This window comes from Silurus aristotelis (genome assembly GCF_946808225.1).
Source record: "Silurus aristotelis genome assembly, chromosome: 6".
NCBI lineage: Eukaryota > Metazoa > Chordata > Actinopteri > Siluriformes > Siluridae > Silurus > Silurus aristotelis.
Window position 1 is genome coordinate 27,817,994 of NC_139579.1, and position 19,992 is coordinate 27,837,985.

The 19,992-nt window shown below is 39.0% G+C and overlaps 1 pseudogene across 1 annotated transcript; it reads left to right on the forward strand.

The window, feature by feature from the left end:
• The first annotated feature begins 10,819 nt into the window (after positions 1 to 10,819).
• On the forward strand, positions 10,820 to 15,979 carry LOC310727755 (cathepsin L-like peptidase; annotated as a pseudogene). Its single transcript, XR_014538368.1, has 7 exons — positions 10,820 to 11,054; positions 12,556 to 12,722; positions 13,281 to 13,529; positions 14,799 to 14,990; positions 15,228 to 15,389; positions 15,497 to 15,600; positions 15,758 to 15,979. The product of XR_014538368.1 is annotated as a cathepsin L-like peptidase (transcript).
• Positions 15,980 to 19,992: the final 4,013 nt, after the last annotated feature.

The window sequence follows — 19,992 nt, forward strand, 5'->3', positions numbered from 1 at the left end:
ACAGTGGTCCAAAGAAAGATGTGTCCTTTTTTTTACATCTATTTTACATACACCATCACACTGTACTAATGTTGGGTAGATCCTCAATTTACTCTTAAAGCAACTTAACTTTTCATGGAATATATATTCAGAAATTGAAACTGTTACTTTGAGATTCTGGTCAATGTGACGATTGTATCATGCAAATCCTGCAGATTTTTCAGGTGAACTTTTATCCTGTGAATCTCCTGGATTCTCATATCGTAAATGGGAGGGTAAGTAAAGATCACTGAACTTATTTTCCTGTTCATGAAACCAGCTTAAGTTGACTTTTACGTTGTGTGATGGTGCATTATTATAGTGGAAATAGACATTCACAGATAGGGAAGCATAAAAAAAACAGCATAATCCTTAACAATTCTCATACAAGCTATTTTATTATTCGAAGATTGACTGAACTAAGTCTACCAACAAAACTTTTCCCACACCATTACACCACAACTTCTAGTCTGGACAGTGAAGACAAGGCAGGTTGGATCTATGGATTTATGGTGGTGGAGCTAAGATTTTACCGTGCCTTCTGTGTGCTTCATTATGAACTGAGACCCCCTTTAGCAAGTCGAGCTGCATCTGAACGCTTTGGGAATGCCTCTGCATTCTCCACACTCTGAATTATGTGTATATTCAGTTCAATGGAAAGTGCTGCGGCACTGGTGGGGTAATGTCATGAACAGGAACCTTAAAAGCACTTGGAGTGAAACCAACAGCAGCTTCTATTGTTCAGGAAGCGCTCTGTGTGTGTTTGTGCGGCAAAAGTGGGAGCTGTTTAGATCCTTCTTTTCGGTGATAAAAGTGACCAGGAAGAGGAACATTGCTTCTGTCTTTGCGTTCTCCGAGTACCCTGAGACCACCCCTCAGGCGGTCTTTTTCAAGAAGCTCCTAGAGGTGGACAGCAGAAGGCTTGTCGACCTAGCAAGCTGGATGAGCGCTTCCTGCAAACTACATCACTGCCTCCAGGCCGGGGCTTGCCTTTTTTCCCAGAACCGCACCATCAGTCCTAAGGTGTAAAATATAGTAGGACTGAAGAAGTGTGACTATGGGGCGATGCCCCGATCGAAAAGATGCTCACTAGCTATTTCTCCTGGGTGATGCTTTGTCACTTAAATGTGAAATATCTTGTCAGTTAGAGACTTAACATTTATGGCATTAGACAGATGCCCTTATCCAGAGCGACTCTCATTCTTATAACTAAGCAACTATAGGGTTAAGGGCCTTGCTCAGGGGTTCAGGAGTGGCAGCTTTGTGTGGCTATTTGACTCACCCTGTCTGATATTTCCGACAGTGATAGGGCTGCCCTGCTGTCCTAATGTTAATGCGGTCGGCAAAAAGTTTTAGGAAGCAAAAAAACAGTCTGCGGCATTCCAGCGCTTCCTCCCACATTGGTGTTTGACCGGGATGGAGTCCATCTCCTGCTGGTGGCCCCATGGTGGTCAACCTGGCTTGGTTGGACTCTCGTTTCCAAAGCTTTCTGACGCAGCTGAAGTTCCTGAAGGGGAATGTCTCCAGGTAACATATGTAACCATGGTTTACTGAAGGAACGAGACCCTGCGTCTCTATGCCACACTGCCTGCATCCCTTCCTTCTCTTTTTAGAAGCTGCCGCTGGTTTTACTCCATGTGCTTTTAAGCTTCCTAGTCGTGATGTCACCCCATCGGTGATGCTGCGCTTTTGATTATACACATGATTCAGAGCACAGACAACACTGAGGTCATTCCTGAATCATTCCGACGCAGTGTCTCCTTCACTTGGGGAACCATGGTTACATACGTAACCTGGAGACGTTCATCAAACCAGGCTATGATCTTTCAGTCTTTAACTGTTCAGTTTTGATTAGCTTGTGTCTACTACAGTTTTCTCTTATTGGCTAAAAGAAGTATTACATCATGTAGTCTTTTGTTGTTTTTATTCCCATCCACAGACATGCCACACTTCTGTATGTCAAAATGCATAATAACTATCATACTATAAATTTTTAACAAAATTATACTATACTATACTATACTAAACTACACTATACTATACTATACTATTCTAAACTATAAGTTGGTATCAAAATGTTTCAAGGCTAACGGTGCGAACTGGTGCTATTCTGACCGTGTGTTACCATGTCTGTGATTTCATGAGCAAAAGTGAACGTACAGAGACGTTTGACATGGCATATGTCTGACATACGGCGATTCTGCAATAAGTCATCTGAGGTGTTTTGAGTGGCACATGCGCTTCAAGAGCATCACTGAAAGAGATGACGAGAGAACAGAGCTAGTGTCAAAACTATTTGATACCACCACTTTTACTATATAATATTACTACTATAATTACTACTACTACTACTACAACTACTATTACATGATCTTGGAAAATAACTGGCTATCAAAAAAGTTACAAAATCAAGTAAACTTTTTTTATCTTGAGATCAGTTCTGGGTCTTGTGAGTCATTATCGTGTTATCAAGAAAAACATATGTTATCTTAAAATCACAGGGAAAAAATCAGGACATTTCTGCTCTGCTGTAAACGTCATTTGCAGTTGCATTATATATACCTGTAATCCTGAATAGAAGAAAAAGATTTTGTAAAAAGAAAGTAAATAGAATTTTAACAGAAAGATACTGTATACACAATTATCCAAGATCCCAGAACAAATTTTACCTATCTTATTTCATAAAAAGTAACACCAAACATAAATCAGGTAACTATACAGGTGCATCTTAATAAATTAAACTATCATTAAAAAGTTGATTGTATTCAATGGTGTAATTAAATACAAAAAGTGAAACTCATAATATATAGATTCATCACACACAGACTGATATATTTTAAGTGTTTATTTCTTTACATTTTTATGATTTTGCTCACATTTAACAAAAAAACACCAATTCACTATCTAAAAAAATGTGAATACTTCATAAGACCAATCAAAAACATTTTCAGTGAATTGTTGGTCTTCTGGAAAGTATGTTAATTTACTATGTATGTACTCAATACTTGGTAGGGGCTCTTTTTGCTTTAATTACTGCTTCAATTCGGCGTAGCATAAAGGTAATCAGTCTGTGGCACTGCTAAGGGGGTAAGGAAGCCCAGGTTTCTTTGACAGTGTCCTTCAGCTCATTTGCATTTTTTGGTCTCTTGTTCCTCCTTTTCATCTTAACAATACCCAATAGATTGGGTTTTAGTTCTGGTGAGTTTGCTGGCCAGTCAAGCACACCAACACCATGGTAATTTAACCAACCTTTGGTGCTTTAAGCAGTGTGAGCAGGTGCCAAATCCTGCTGGAAAATGAAATCAGCATCTCCATAAAGCTGGTCAGCAGAGGGAAGCATTAAGTGCTCTAAAACCGCCTGGTAGATGGCTGTGCTGACCTTGGACTTGATAAAACACGAGCAGATGACATGACTCCCCAAATCACCACTGACTGTGCAAACTTTACACTGGACCTCAAGCAACTTAGATTATGTGCCTCTACTTTCTTCTTCCAGACTCTGGGACCTTGATTTCCAAATAAAATGCGAAATTTTCTTTCCTTTGGTAAAAAAGACAACTTTGGCCCACTGCGCAAAAGTCCAGTCCTTTGTGTCCTTTGCCCAGGTAAGACACCTCTGACGTTGTCTCTGGTTCAGGAGTGGCTTGACACAAGGAAAGCGTCAGTTGTAGCCCATGGATATGTCTGTGCGTGGATGCTCTTGAAACACTGACCCCAGCTGCAGTCCACTCTTTGTGAATCCCCCCAAATTCTTGGATGGGTTTCATCTTTTTTCTACCACATTTTTTCCTTCCATTTAACTTTCCATTATTGTGCTTGGATACAGCACTCTGTGAACAGTCAGCTTATTTAGCGATGCACTTTTGCGTCTTACCCTCCATGTGCAGGGTGTCAGTGATCATCTTCTGGACAATTGTCAAGTCAGCAGACTTTCCCCATGATTGTGGAGCCTGAACCAGACTGAGATGCCATTTAAAGGCTCAGTTTTAATGTTTTGATTTAATTAGCTGATTAGAGTGTGACACCACGAGTCTCCAATATTGAACTTTTTCCACAATATTCTAATTTTCTGAGATATTGAATATTGAGTTTTCATTAGCTGTAAGCCATAATCATTGAAATTAAAAGAAATATACACTTTATATATATTTGTCAGTGTATGATGAATCTATATAATGTACGAGTTTTATGTTTTGTATTCAATTACTAAAATAAATATTTTTAATGATATTCTAATTTATTGAGATGCATCTGTATATTCAAAGCTGGTTATACAAAGCTAATTATATAAGGTTTAAAATATATTAAACTTTATAAACTATTTAAGCTGATTATATAAAGTTTAACATGCAACATATATTATATTATGCATATGTATATATTATATACATATAATACTGAATAAACACCACACTTTCCAATACATACAGTGAGGAAAATAAGTAATTGAACACCCTGCTATTTTGCAAGTTCTCCCATTTAGAAATCATGGAGGGGTCTGAAATTGTCATCGTAGGTGCATGTCCACTGTGAGAGACATAATCTAAAAAAGAAAAATCCAGAAATCACAATGTATGATTTTTTTTACTATTTATTTGCTGGTTTATTAGATGGGTCGAGGCTTGGTCTTCCAACATGACAATGACCCGAAGCACACAGCCAGGATAACCAAGGAGTGGCTCTGTAAGAAGCATATCAAGGTTCTGGCGTGGCCTAGCCAGTCTCCAGACCTAAACCCAATAGAGAATCTTTAGAGGAAGCTCAAACTCCGTGTTTCTCAGTGACAGGCCAGAAACCTGACTGATCTAGAGAAGATATGTGTGGAGGAGTGGGCCAAAATCCCTCCTGCAGTGTGTGCAAACCTGGTGAAAAACTACAGGAAACTTTTGACCTCTGTAATTGCAAACAAAGGCTACTGTACCAAATATTAACATTGACTTTCTCAGGTGTTCAAATACTTATTTGCAGCTGTATCATACAAATAAATAGTTAAAAAATCATACATTGTGATTTCTGGATTGATTTTTAGATTACGTCTCTCACAGTGGACATGCACCTACGATGACAATTTCAGACCCCTCCATGATTTCTAAGTGGGAGAACTTGCAAAATAGCAGGGTGTTCAAATACTTATTTTCCTCACTGTATGTTTTTAATTGAAGCATATAATAAAATATATGGTTGAAACAATTCTATTCCCTTTACATTTCTAACAGTCTAAAATATATATATATATATATATATATATATATATATATATATATATATATATATATATATATATATATATATATATATATACCATATATTTTATTATATGTGTATAAGTGTGGTGTTTATTCAGTAATGTGTATTTGTTTGGGGTATAACGGTACAGGTATTCGTACCAATATTGTTCGGTACAGGGCTTTCAATTTTGTGTATACCAAATTTAATGCTTCTTACAGTATGTGCGGAACATGGTTAAAATCTGAGTTCCCTCAGGAACTAAATAATTATTATTAATAATAATAATAACAATAATAATAATAATAATAATAATAATAGTAATAATAATAATAATAATAATAATAATATTTTTTATTAGTATTATGATTATGATTATGATTATGATTATGATTATTATTATTATTATTATTAAACTTCAAAACATATATAACAGTGACAGGGGTATAAAAGAAACGTTTTGCATGCTCAGAACAAATAAGTTTTTTTTTTGTGCTTGCATAAAAACACACAAAAATCCACAATGCTAGCGTTAGCCACCAACCAGGAAGTAGCTAGCATCAAACAATAGCGCTATGGATTTTTTTTTACCATTTTATGTCCAGATTCAATCATTTCTCTTGAAAGGAGAAATTCCTGACAATTACACATATTGAGTGAGTAAATAAGTAAATGTAAACTAATTAATTCAATTTTCTTATTTATTTATTTGTATTTATTCAGCTTAATTTGTGCAATTCTTTGATCACTTAATGTTATATAATAAAAAAGTGTATATATTTTATATAATTTAACCAAACAGTCATTGTATTATTATTATTATTATTATTATTATTATTATTATTATTATTATTATTATTATTTTAATGTAAATTGTTTAATTTTTCATGACTACAGTAATAAAAAAAAATACAAGCAATTTCATGTTTTACATTAAAAACCAAAATTTTAAAGATTAAGGAGTTATTACATCCCAGGATTTCACAATTAGGAAAGTTTTTTAATCCATATATTTGTGAAGGGCCACAACAGCTAACTGTACAACACTGCATATGTGTTTGTTTGTACTGTAAAGGTAAAGGTATTTCATGTAAAAAAATTCAAATGACCTGATGATTGTGATTATGCCTGTGTACATGCATACACATCTTACATAAAGGTATGTTATCTTATCTTGTTTCTCTATACCTGACTGCATTCTAGCTGTTCTGCACGTAACAGCCCCCCACCCCACTTTTTGTTTTGCTGTATCTGGCACCCTTTTGTTATCCTGTCTTTGGTGTCATGCTGTCTTACCCTAACCCTAGCACTCTCTATATTCCCCATCCTCTGTGAGTCTAGTTTCCTTGCCACACTTAAAATGTTATTTGATGTCTCCTCATATTTAGTTTGTCATTATAAGCAAGAACCATTCTCTAACCTCCAAACAGCCTGTGACAATTAAACCATTATAATTGCTCCTGCATTCTCCCTAGGCTTAGCTACAGTGGAAACGTAACAATATAATTTTCAGCAGTACAGTTGACGGATAAAGTCCTTGCTTAATGGCCCAGGAGCAGCAGCTTGTATGGTTCTTTTAAACTTTAAGCATAATAAAGTCTTCTTTGACACCACAAACCTGCATCCAGAACTTTGTTTGTTTATTTTGCTTTCCATTTTAATTTTGTTATTGAATTTGTTACTTGTGAAAATAATTATCCAGCACACTTGATGGTGCTAAGATTTGAACTCAAATAACCCAGTCCAACATCTCAACTACTGAGCCTAAGACTGAGCTACCATTACCATCAATTACAATCAATTGAAAACTTTTAGCAAAATATAAAAGCCATTTTTACACACGTACATGTTAAGTATGTAATCAGTGTATATCACTATGAATAGCATTGAGTAGTGTGTTTTTACATTTTTCTTCCTAAAAAAAAAAAAAAACAATCTTATGCTTTTAATTAATATTGAAGCATGGCTGTGAATATATCATTTAGTTCAATCACAGCACAATTGGTCCCCTGTACTGCCAGAAAGGTTGCTCATGGTTGCAAAAACAAGGAAGAATGTGTGTACAATGCCTTTTTAATGATGCCTTTTGTCAGATTTGAATGCTTTTATTTAAATAAACAGCATTTAATTAGAAACTGGCTATGCATTTATTTAGTCCCATCTGAGTGTTCTTATCAGCAGCCCATATGTGGTTTAATTTCAGTAAACTTTGTGAGCCAGAGTACATGATGATTTATGATAGATGGAGTCAAAAGCTGCACTAAGATACAACAATCCAAGCAAAAATATATAACTTTTATCAGTGGCTAGTGGTAATTTACCACTTTAACTAGTGTTATCTCTGTGCTATGATGAGGCAAAAATCCTGATTGATACAGTTTATAAATATAATATCCTATGGATAAGCATAACTGTGCAACATCCTTGTCTTAAATCTCAGAGATAAAGAGGAAGTTGGGTATTGTACTATACTCTAAGCCGGGATGAGTTCAGGTTATTTTTATTTGATGAAAACGGTTGCCCTAAAGAAATTAAGTAATGGTTAATTGATAAACTTGTGTTTACATATGTTGAACTTGAGTAGACAACTTTACATTTTAAGTTTTTCTAACAATTAGTTTTAGTTGAATAGACTAAATGCTTTTAAGTATCTTGTTCTGTCAAATTACTCCACTTAACGTTTTGCTAACATTTAATTATATACTAAAGCAAGCAAACAACGAAGAACATTTCTTTTTTCTTATTTCTACTTAACTTTTCATTTTAAAATACAAACAAGTTTAAAGTTTTTTACATCTTTTAAAAACAAGAGTCAACCTTTTCAAGGTAAAGAAATACCTGCTGGGTGAAATGTTAATTATTTTTCAAACACTTTGGATAGTTCTATCACACAGCATAAATTAGTCCAATAAGAAGACAGAAGGCCTGAGGCAGATGCACAGTCAGGAAGGGTTTAGTGTGAACTTTCTGGGTCAAAACAAAGGATTCCTACTGGAATTTGTTGATACGAGTCCATGTTAATGACATCCTAAAAAAGAGAAAGAAACAGATAGACAAGATGATGTTATCATGCCAGTTATTTAATGCTGTTTCGTCAACCAAAATGTGCATAAACATAACATTAAAAAACATGGTGTTTTATGTTAGTTTAAATTCAGTTATTAGATTTTCTAAACTGTGGTTGTCTTGCCGAACTGTCTGATCCTCTGGAAGCAAGTTGTGGAAGCTACGTGTCAAACCTGCAGGGGTTAAACTGGACAGTGTCTGCTGCAAACAAGAGAGAAAACCACCTAGATTCTATGTTCGCAATCAGTCCCTTGATGGAAAAAATAACCAAAACAATAAAAAGACGATTAAAAAGCCGTGGAACTCAGCCATTTAAGTGCGATTGTGCAAAGTGCAAAGCTTACCTGAACAATCCCTGGTGGTCTAGGTGGTCATCATCAAAATATTAGGTTTTCCCAACTTAATTTTTAATTAATATTGGACAAAATAGTAGTAAACATGCAGTTAAATCTTTGTTATAAGTAAAAACAACACTGTGCTCAGAAATTTGTCCACCTAACTTGTACTTTTAAACTGAGTTAACAATTTGCAAGTTGGATTTTTTACAGTGTAGAAAGTCTGAAATTTAGCAGAAAAGAAATAAGGAAATCTTTTTTTTTTTTTTATGTCAAAATAGTTGATGAGACTGAAAGATAAACAAGTTCTGGTAACTGACATCAAGATTCTGCCACCAAGGGTTGGTAAACATGACAATCTGTCAGGAATCCCCCTGCCACGCCCCCTTCGTAGGCTGTCATATGCCGGGATTCCCTTACGCATCGCGCTCCTGCTCGCGTGCGTGCCCCCCCCACACCACCTATATAAAACCCCACACTCACACCCTCACGGTTTCCGTTATTGTGCATGTACGTGTGTGTACTTCTGTGCAGGTTCCCGGTGGTGCGTCTCTCCGCGTATGCGGCTCCTGCTACGCTCCGTCCCTTCCCGGACTCCGCGTTCTCTACACGGTAGCGTGCCTCTTCCCCAGCGCACCTCGGATTACTTTCCCGTCGATGCCTCCTCGCCGCGCTTCCTCCCTCACGCTCCGTGGATCTAGTATTTACGAACTGCCGTTTACCGGATTATCCCGCGCTGCGGGTGTTTTGAGTTGGCGCTGCCTTTTTGTTTTCATTAAACACGCCTGCTTCTACTTCCGCCTCCGTCTCCGCATTCGCCGCGTGACACAATCATTCTTTTTTAATTTGTTCATTAAGATGCCTCAGCATTCACAAAATGTTTAGGTGTATTGTTAAAGTGGGAAGTGGTAACGTGGCAGTGTAAATGGAAGGTGGATTTGGAAATTCTTCATCGAGACAAAATCATATTCATAATGTCTTCTGTTTATATTTTAGTCAAATATGCTAGTGAACGAGAAACCTGAATGTGCAGTAGAGGAGTTGTGGTTAGGTCTAGCAGATATTTCACTGTAGCACTAAGTGAATATTACTTTTAGATTTTTAAACATAAACTAAAAATTAACTACTTATGTCATATGTGAAAAATATCCCACAAAATCAGATGACTAAAAATGGACTAAAAATGCACTACAATTGCAGGCATTTAAAAGTTCAAGCTCATATCATGCAGGTGATAAGCTAAGGCTTGGAGATATTTTTTACAGAACATTTTGGCTGAACATACAGTAAATAGGCCAGATTGATTTATTATTATTTATAGATTTTACTAAAATAAAACCATTATAAATGTCAAAGCCTTGCATTAATGCATGTTACATTTAAAGTTTTAACATAACATATGGAATCCTTGCATGTGTAAGTGTCATGCAAATGAAATACAATAATTTGTAAAATAAATAAAGAAATGAGTACTTAACAGCATCAATCAATACATTGAAACAAATTATATATATATATATATATATATATATATATATATATATATATATATATATATATATATATATATATATATGATTTTTTTTTTTATATTAACTGAAGTTTAAATGAACCAAGATATAATGAACCAGATATAATGTGCCACCCTAGGAGCAGATAGAATTAAGGGTCTTACTCAAGGGCCCAATAATGGCTGCTTGGCAGTGCTAGGGCATGAACCCCAACCCTAGAACTTCTGATAAGTAGCCCATAGCCAAAACTAGTAAACCCAAATTGATTTTTTTAGAAAGGGGTACAAGTAGGTTGTAATGAGTTTATTTTAACATGTGATAAAATATTTAGTGAATAATTTCCTGCATCCATATTTTGCACAATCTGCTTCATTTTGAATCAGTAGCAATATGGCTGTAATGGGGCAAGACCAATGATCCATGGTGATCCATCCAAAAATTGAATGTGATGATTAAATATTATACATAAGGGGTGCTCTAGGTGTGTATTATATTCCAGCCAATCTAAGATGGAAAATATAACCCCTACACTTCTATACACACAGTATGCTAAGTGGGAGCAAGTCTATAAATGTTTAGTTTTTGCTGTACAGAACAATTTTTAGAAAAACCCAACAATTGGTTTCACGTTTAGATTTCCAGTGTGTTAATTTCTCATTAAAGTAAAAGCAGTAAACATGTGGCACAGGGAGAGTTGAGGGGAGGAGTAATGTTTGGGAAGTAATTAAAAAGCTACTGGTTTTTAATGTTTATTTACTCGATAAAACACAGGCCAGATATCTTGCCAGTCTTTGCAGAATGAAGGTTTTGCTTGTTGTCAGTGCTCTGGTTACTCTGGCTTGTCAGACCAATATCTCTCCAGAAGATGTGGAGTTTGAAGCCTGGAAAATTAAATTTGGTAAGAAATCTTCTTTTTTAATATTGGGTATAAAATATATTAAGTTTGTATTTATTGATAATGAAAATTTTTTTTAACACTTTTAAGTCATGATGTGTAAAGAATTAAGAAATAGATTAAACCATATTTTAATTAATAAAATTTTTTATCAATGCTTGCAAATATCCTATTGAAGCTGGGCTTAATTTCTGTTTAGTCAGTATTATTTTCTAGTGTAAGCACATGTTGCATTTAATCTGTTACTACTAAATTCTAATCTCAATTCTTTGTTAATCTTACCGTATTTACTATTTACTAGCAATTATACTAAATCTAGGATATAATAATAATTACTATACATAGTAATTATAATAATTACACTAGTAACAATATAATAGTAACATTGAAGCTGCACAGAAAATGTATCTACAGGAAATGTACACAATTTATTAGTGAAAATTTGGACATAGCAATTGTTACAGTAGGTTAAAGTGGATAAAAACCTTTATGTAATTTGATGGTATAAGTACATGGCACAGTTTGTGTGTATGTGTATGCATATATGCAGATCTGTGCAGGTTTCTGTATTTATTTTATATGTAACTGTTAATTAATACATCATTCATTTTAGTTGATGTAACAATTTTATTTCAGAATAGATCCATTTTATTTAATTACGTGCTGATATGGGTAAACATACCTTTATTGAATAAACCGTATTTTCCGCACTATAAGCCGCTACTTTTTTCCCACGCTTTGAACCCCGCGGCTTCAACAATGAAGCGGCTAATTTATGGATTTTTCCTGGGTTTTTCCCGGTTTCTCAAACGTCATGCCAAAAAACTGAGCCCCATAACATTAGACCAATGAAATTACCGAACGGGTTGAAACTCTTTATATTAAATCAGATGTGCTCCCACTGAATCGGGCCGCACCACATCATAAATATGGATGATGTTCCTCTGACGTTTGACCTGCCGCTCACTCAGACTGTCAACAGGAAATGCGAATCATTCGTCATGCTGAAAACAACCGGGCATGAAAAAATGCACTTCACCTGTGTTCTGAGCTGCACGGCATCGGGAGAAAAGCTTCACCGGTGGTGATTTTTAAACGCACGACGATGCCAAAAGGAAGGAGGAAGACAGTGAACAATGACTTTCTTGGTAGGCTACTGTTTAGATACAAGCCGTGTAACAGTTAATGTTTTTCGTTAAAGCCGGTGTAAAGTTCATTAGTTTCAATGTGGGCACCTGCGGCTTATAGACAGGTGCAGCTTATTTATGTTCAAAATCAAAATCTTTGTAAAATTCAGTGGGTGCGGCTTATATTTGGGTGCGCTTAATAGTCCGGAAATTACAGTAGTTGAACACACCTATACCAGCCATACAGAATTTGTGGTTGCAATGTTTAGGCTTGTTTGAAAATAGCAACAACGTAAGTGGTACTTGCTCTCAGTCAACTTTTTAAACTGTAATTTAAATGTATAATTTTTTTCAGTTGTAGTGTGGTCTTCTCATAGGTAAGATCTATTCGTCTGTAGAGGAGGAATGTCAACGTAAGATGGCATGGCTGGAAAATCACCAATTAGTTCTGGCACACAACCTCCTCGCTGACCAAGGCATTGAGAGCTACAGACTTGGCATGACGTCAATTGCAGATCTGATGATTTTTTTTTTTTATTTTTTTTTTTAAGTTGCAAATTTTGGTATATTTTATTGCATATTTGTAAGCCTAAATTAAAAATTTGCATGGCCTGGTAACTAACCATATCCTTCAGATACATATATCCAGGTAAAGTGAATAGCATTCATTATTTTATAACAGTGGCACCTGTCAAGGGGTGGTATATAGTAGGCAGCAACTGAACAGTCAATTCTTGAAGTTAATATTTTTAGGGACTTGACAAGAGCAAAATTATGATGGCTTGACTATGGGGGTCACAACTTTAAAACAACAAAGACATAAATCTGCTTCTAACCCCTTGGTGCCAGATACCACCGCACACCATTAGATGTGTTTTGTAGTCCATGCCTTGATGAGAGCTGCTGGTGGTACAAAGGGGACCTACACAATATTAGGCAGGTGGTTTGTATAGTTGGTCAGTGTAAAGTATATAAATATACTGTAAATATGTTCTAAGTTTTAAAGAAACACACACAGACTTTCACTTTGCCATTTTACTTGCAGGCATTAACTGTACAGCACAGTTCTTAGAACACAATCAATCCTTAGAATTGACAAAAAAAAGAAAGTGAAAGTAGCTGCAGTAATCTCCTCTGTCATTCTTTTGTCAAACAGGTTAATCAAGAGTACAGGACCATGTTTATGGGCTGCCAGGCATCTCTCAACAGTGTCATGAAACACAATGCAGATACATTTGTCCAACAGTCAGAAAGAGCTGATTTGCCTACTACTGTGGACTGGAGAAAGAAGGGCTATGTGACTGACATTAAAGACCAGTTTAGCTGTGGCTCCTGCTGGGCCTTTAGAACGGTAAGAAGGAATAGGGAGGTCTCTAGCTTATGCATGTAACCCTGGTTCCCTGAGGGAACAAGACGCTGCGTCAACAACACTTCCACATGACCATGCTCTTAATCATATATATATATATATATATATATATATATATATATATATATATATATATATATATATATATATATATATATATATATATATATATATATATATATATACGGACCGTTGCAGCAAACAGCTGGTCGAACTTTCTCCACATGCAGTTCTGTGGACGTATGGGCACACTCGGTTAAGCTTCTCCTGGTCGGGGGCCTGAAAAGAAGGAGGATAGAATGCCTGGAGACCAAGGGCATGTTGGGAACAAACCCAGGGTAGAGGAAGGCACTACCCATGCCTGGCCAGACAAGAGGGGCTCACGGAAACCCAATTCACAGCCTGGAGCACCTCCCAGGGTCCCTAGATTCTGGGGGAGTGCGAGTGGCGACACTCCGTCTCCGAATTTCACAATAGGGCTGGGGTTGGGGCAGGGCTTTGCTGAAAAGGCAAGTCTGCACCACAGGGGTGTCCAGTAGAACAGCTCTATCCCTGTCAGGGTGAGCCAAAGGTGTCTCTCCGTAAAGACTAGGGCAGACATAGACCAGTCAAGCGAGATAGCCAGCCAGCGTCTCTTCAACCCGGGGCATCGTTCTACAAACGCATTCCTGCAGCCTTAATACATTAGTGTAGAGAGAAACATTGGGGATGAAGAGGCAGGCCAAATAAGCATTGTTCCATGACCTGGTAACCTCATTGTGCAAGTCTGGGGAAAAAAGGGGCAGATCATGGCATGGAGGCAGCGACGTAAAGCGGGGCCAGAACCACAAGGAGTGCCCTCCTCGAAGAGTGCCCTATGATAGCCTATGGCAATGTAAGCAGAAGGCTTCCTCAAGAGCCGACTGAGGATGCTCCGCTCCCAAGCAAGCAGCACGCCAGAAGGATTGCTTGCTATCTATTCATAAATATATTTTAACCGCACCTTACCTTTCGTATATAACAGACACACACAGAGTGCTTCCTGAACAAACAGTAGCTATCACCGTCTCCACTGCACGTCCTGGTCATGACGTCACCCCGCCGGTGAGGTTGCACCGTTTCTTTGGACAAATTACACACGTGATTTAAAGTGTGGTCATGTGGAAGCATTCCCAAAGCATTGTATAATATATTACATGCATAAAATGTATACGAGCCTTAACAAGACAATCATTTGTTTTCTATTTTACAACTGTATATCTATCCTCTCAGACAGGAGCGCTGGAGGGTCAGACATTTAGGAAAACTGGGAAACTGGTGTCACTCAGTGAACAGCAGCTGGTAGACTGCTCTGGAAAATATGGAAACAATGGCTGTCAAGGTGGCTTTATGAAGAAAGCATTTTTATATGTACAAGAAAATGGAGGACTTGACACAGAGGACTCCTACCCCTATGAGAATCAGGTGAAGCAACAGACAGCAACTGTTATATTTATTATTTATTTATTAACTGTTATAAGTTTATGTAAGAAAATAAAACACTTGGTGGCATTCTTTTAAAGAAAAATTAACAACAACGATAGGGTGTAAAATAAATTGCAAATTTCTGCTGGTTAAAAAAAATTGTAATAAAAAAAATAATCTGATTTGTTTTGTTTGATCTTAAGCAATACTGAATTCTTTTCGATCTTCCCACCATAGGATGGGGTTTGTAGATTTAATCCAGCCACTGTTGGGGCCAAGTGCACTGGCTATAAGAGCCATCCCCATCTGAGGGAGCTCTGCAGGAAGCAGTGGCCACTATTGGACCCATTTCTGTCACAATATTTGTAGGCCTGGATTCCTTCAAACTGTATTCATCAGGTTTGTTTCAAAGAGTCTTTGACATTAACTTTTTACTGTAGAATTTTCTTCAAACAATGGATTCAGTTTGCATTCAATTACAAAGTGTATCTTTGCAATGGATTTAGGTGTCTATGATGACCCTGCCTGTAACAACTCACAATTGAACCATGCTGTCCTTGTTGTTGGCTACGGCACTGGTAATGGAACAGATTACTGGCTGGTCAAGAACAGAAAAATAATTTCATGATAAATGCAGTTGCCTAGTTTTCTAGAATGTTAACATCTCAAAGTTAAGTGGATATCATGAGATTATTTTAAGTGTTTTTTTTTGGTGAACAAATGGTTCAAATCCAACATTAATTTCTACCTTATTCTAAAATTGTTGAAGCTGGGGCCTTGGCTGGGGTAATAAAGGCTATATGAAGATTTCCAGAAACAAAGGTAACCTGTGTGGTATTGCCTCTCAAACCAGCTATCCTTTGGTTGACAATGAAAGTCAGGTTGTTCGGTGTGAGACTTGCTCTACCATCTTTGTACTGGGATGCATGCTTCAAAGTAGCCACCTTTTGCTTAGATTACTGCTTTGCACACTCTTGGCATTCTCTTGATGCCTACTTTAAAGAACCTACAATATGACATATTTTCAGTTCACTTTTTTGTTATGTATATAATTCCACATGTGTTAATTCATAGTTTTGATGCCTTCAGTGTGACTCTACAATTTCCATAGTCATGAAAATAAAGAAAACTCTTTGAATGAGCAGGTGTGTATATATATATATATATATATATATATATATATATATATATATATATATATATATATATATATATATATATATATATATATATATATACACAGTACATACATACATACATACATACATACATACATACATACAGTATCGCTATTGTGTTAAGTTTTAAGTGTTAGATCTTTGTAACTGTAAAATATCTTAGTAAAATGTATTTATATTTAAAAAAAACTCAACAACATAAGATTAAAAAAACAACAACCAATAATTAAGCAATAAGGACTCACTGAGGATGCATCATTGTCACCAACAATACTGCACAAGATTTTTTATCTCCAGTAAATCTCCATTCCACTAATCTCACTATATACCGTTGAGATAATGGGATCATTTTACCTTACACAATAAATTCTTGATAATAAACATATTTGTTGTAGATGTTGTTCTTGTTGTTGTTCTTCTTCTTCTTGTTATCTATAGACATATATCATGGAGATATGAAAATGAAAGTAAACCAGCTACAGATTTAACATTAGTAAATAAAGGAATGGAACAGGCATGTAAGATATGTGAATGGAATGTTTGGGAAAATACAATGACCAGTGATGACTTCACTATTCTATGCAAAATAGGTATGGATGTTTCCAAAGTTACAAAACATACAGTTCCTAGATTAACATTTATAGAAAATTGGAAAAAAAAGTTTTTCATTAAATACATTTTAATAAAAAAAGTGAATAGAAGAGTCCAGAGGAAAAATATATGGGATTTTATATAAAAGAGCAGCTAATGTTAAAGGAAAATATTGATAGAAAGTGTAAAAAAAAAAAAAAGCATCAGTGCAGTGTGGCTGTGCTTAAAACTGTGTCTTAAGCTGCCCATCTTTATTGGTTAACTAGTGTATAGGTTTGTTACATTATGGAGACCCCCATCCAAGCCTAAGGCCCTATGCAATTGCCTACTCTGCCTATAGCTAGCGCTGGCCCTGCTTTCTACCCACCTGTAGGAGAGTATCAAAAGGTTTACTCATTGCAGGAATATATTATATTATATTATATTATATTATATTATATTATATTATATTATATTATATTATATTATATCCATCCATCCATCTTCTCACCCTATCTCTAAGGGATCGCCCAGCCACCCTGCGAAGGAAGCACATTTCGGCCGCCTGTATCCGGGATCTTGTCCTTTCGGTCATGACCCAGAGCTCATGACCATAGGTGAGGGTAGGAACGTAGATTGACCGGTAAATCGAAAGTTTCGCCTTGCGGCTCAGCTCCTTCTTCACCACGACAGACCGGTACATCGACCGCATTACTGCAGAAGCTGCACCGATCCGTCTGTCAATCTCCCGTTCCACCCTTCCCTAACTCGTGAACAAAACCCCAAGATACTTAAACTCCTCCACTTGCGGTAGGAACTCCCCACCAACCTGAAGTGGGCAAGCCACCCTTTTCCGACTGAGGACCATGGCCTCGGATTTGGAGGTGCTGATTCTCATCCCAGCCGCTTCACACTCGGCTGCAAACCGTCCCAGTGCATGCTGAAGGTCCTGGTCTGATGAAGCCAACACGACAACATCATCTGCTAAGAGCAAAGACGAAATCGTGTCGTCACCAAACCGGACACCCTCCGACCCCTGGCTGCGCCTAGAAATTCTGTCCATAAAAATTATGAACAGAACCGGTGACAAAGGGCAGCCCTGCCGGAGTCCAACATGCACCGGGAACAAGTCTGACTTACAACCGGCAATGCGAACCAAGCTCCTGCTTCGGTCATACAGGGACCGGACAGCCCTTAGTAAAGGGCCCCCGACCCCATACTCCCGGAGCACCCTCCACAGGCCGCCGCGAGGGACACAGTCGAATGCCTTTTCCAAATCCACAAAGCACATATGGACTGGTTGGGCAAACTCCCATGAACCCTCCAGCACCCTGTAGAGGGTATAGAGCTGGTCCAGTGTTCCACGGCCTGGACGAAAACCACATTGTTCCTCCTGAATCCGAGGTTCTACTATCGGCCGTATTCTCCTCTCCAGTACCCTGGCATAGACTTTCCCAGGTAGGCTGAAAAGTGTGATCCCCCTATAGTTGGAACACACCCTCCGGTCCCCTTTCTTAAAAAGAGGGACCACCACCCCGGTCTGCCATTCCAGAGGCACTGTCCCCGACCGCCACGCGATGCTGCAGAGGCGTGTCAGCCAAGACAGCCCCACAACATCCAGAGACTTGAGGTACTCAGGGCGGATCTCATCCACCCCCGGTGCCCTGCCACCGAGGAGTTTCTTTACTACCTCGGTGACTTCAGCTTGGGTGATGGACGAGTCCGCCTCTGAGCCCTCAGCCTCTACTTCCTCAATGGAAGACATGACGGCGGGATTGAGGAGATCCTCGAAGTATTCCTTCCACCGTCCAATGACATCCCCAGTTGAGGTCAACAGCTCCCCACCTCTACTGTAAACAGCATTGGTGGGGCACTGCTTTCCCCTCCTGAGGCGCCGGACGGTTTGCCAGAATCTCTTCGAGGCCAGCCGATAGTCCTTCTCCATGGCCTCACCGAACTCCTCCCAGGCCCGAGTTTTTGCCTCGATAACCACCCGGGCTGCAGTTCGCTTGGCCTGCCGGTACCCGTCAGCTGCCTCAGGACTCCCACAAGCCAACCAGGCCAGGTAGGACTCCTTCTTCAGCTTGACGGCATCCCTTACTTCCGGTTTCCACCACCGGGTTCGGGGATTGCCGCCTCGACAGGCACCGGAGACCTTACTGCCACAGCTCCAAGCGGCCGCTTCGACAATGGAGGTGGAGAACATGGTCCACTCGGACTCAATATCTCCGGCCTCCCTCGGGATCTGGTCAAAGCTCCGCCGGAGGTGGGAGTTGAAGATCTCTCTGACAGGAGGCTCGGCCAAACGTTCCCAGCAGACCCTCACAGTACGCTTGGGTCTGCCGAGTCTGTCCAGCTTCCTCCCCCGCCATCGGATCCAACTCACCACCAGGTGGCGATCAGTTGACAGCTCCGCCCCTCTCTTTACTCGAGTGTCCAAGACATACGGCCGCAGGTCAGATGAAACGACCACAAAGTCGATCATCGACCTACGGCCTAGGGTGTCCTGGTGCCACGTGTACTGATGGACACCCTTATGCTTGAACATGGTGTTTGTTATGGACAAACTGTAACTAGCACAGAAGTCCAATAACTGAACACCGTTTGGGTTCAGATCAGGGGGGCCGTTCCTCCCAATCACGCCCCTCCAGGTGTCACTGTCGCTGCCCACGTGTGCATTGAAGTCTCCCAGTAGAACGACGGAGTCCCCAGTCGGAGCACTGTCCAGCACCCCTCCCAGAGACCCCAAGAAGGCCGGGTACTCTATACTGTCGTTTGGCCCGTAGGCACACACGACAGTGAGAGACCTATCCCCGACCCGTAGGCGCAGGGAAACGACCCTCTCGTTCACCGGGGTGAACTCCAACACATGGCGGCTGAGCTGGGGGGCTATAAGCAAACCCACACCAGCCCGACGCCTTTCACCATGGGCAGCTCCAGAGTTGTAAAGAGTCCATCCTCTCTCGAGGAGTGTGGTTCCAGAGCCCAGGCCGTGCGTAGAGGTGATCCCGACTATCTTTAGTCGGAACCTCTCAACCTCACGCACAATCTCAGGCTCCTTCCCCGCCAGTGAGGTGACATTCCATGTCCCTAGAGCTAGCTTCCGTGTCCAGGGATCGGGTTGTCGAGGCCTCCGCCTTCGACTGCTGCCCGATCCTCTTAGCACCGGCCCCTTACGGTCCCTCCTGCAGGTGGTGAGCCCACTGGAAGGCGGCCCCACGTCGCTCCTTCGGGCTGAGCCCGGCCGGACCCTG